The following is a 1,115-nucleotide window of genomic DNA, read 5'->3' as shown; positions in this document are numbered from 1 at the left end:
ACTGTCCCTGGCCACACAGTCCTCAGTCAGGTGAGGGGATCAGACTGTGGTGGGGGCAATTTGAGGGGGAGTGTACCAACCAGCCCATTGTGGGTGTTGCCCTACTCGGGATGGGCTGTCTTTGGCCCTCAGCTCGGGGCAAGCCGACTTCAGCCCTCGGCTCGGGGTGAGCCATCATGGCCCTCTGCGCTGGGCGGGCTGTCTTCGGCCCCCGGCTCGGGGCAAGCCGTCATGGCCCTCAGGGTGAGCTCCTCAGTCCCCAGATTGTACCATCTGACCCCTGGGTCGGAAAAAAAATATGCCTAGGGTATCCAAAAAATTTTATCTAGGCTTCTTTCTGCCACCCTCTTCCCCAGTAAAATTGAAAGCAACACTCCCTAGCCCCCTCTATTAGTAACTCACAAGTTTTTTCTCTCTAGGTTTGCTCCCTTTCTTATAGGTAACCTTATCACTGAGTTTTACTTCAGACCTGACCCCAAACCCAGTGCCGGTGACAAAAAGGAAATACAACTGCCAGCTAAAGAAGCAAAGGTGAATGGAGCCTCTGGGTTCAACCAGCCATCCCCACTGGATCCAACTGGGAAAACACTTTGCAGTCCAGACGGGAGCAAATGACAGGAAAATATCTTCTAAAAGAACAAGAAGGCAAGCAGCCTTAACCCAAGATCACCAGTAAGGTGATAAAGTGTCCTTCCTTTCCCCCTTCACATCAACGTCCCTGTTCAGCATGAAGAAGCCAGAAAGTCGGTATCCAGTTCCCAAATCAATAAGACAGTTGATTTAATTACCATTGGAAAATGCTTGTCATTTCCTTGTAGCATCTGGTCCCCACTGGATCATTTTATTTCCTTTACCTGCTCCTCCCACCAACCAATTTCTGCAGCTCTTCAACTGCATCCCTGCCCATCCTCACCCTTCTGCCCCCAACCCTTACCTCCTTATACCCCCAATATATTTTTCCCAAGAAAAAACAAACAAACAAAAACCCAAAACAAATGCCTTTGCATAATCAATGAAACACAGATAGAGATTCTTCTGGTATTCTCTGATTTCAGCTAAGATCCATCTGACATGAGCTACAATATCCCTAGTACCATGACCCCTTCTAAACCCAG

Source organism: Elephantulus edwardii, unplaced genomic scaffold (assembly GCF_000299155.1).
Source record: "Elephantulus edwardii isolate Elephantulus edwardi_28Jun2011 unplaced genomic scaffold, EleEdw1.0 scaffold00054, whole genome shotgun sequence".
In the NCBI taxonomy this organism is placed as follows: domain Eukaryota; kingdom Metazoa; phylum Chordata; class Mammalia; order Macroscelidea; family Macroscelididae; genus Elephantulus; species Elephantulus edwardii.
The sequence above is the reverse complement of the archived record's forward strand: the minus strand, read 5'-3'. Positions refer to the sequence as shown.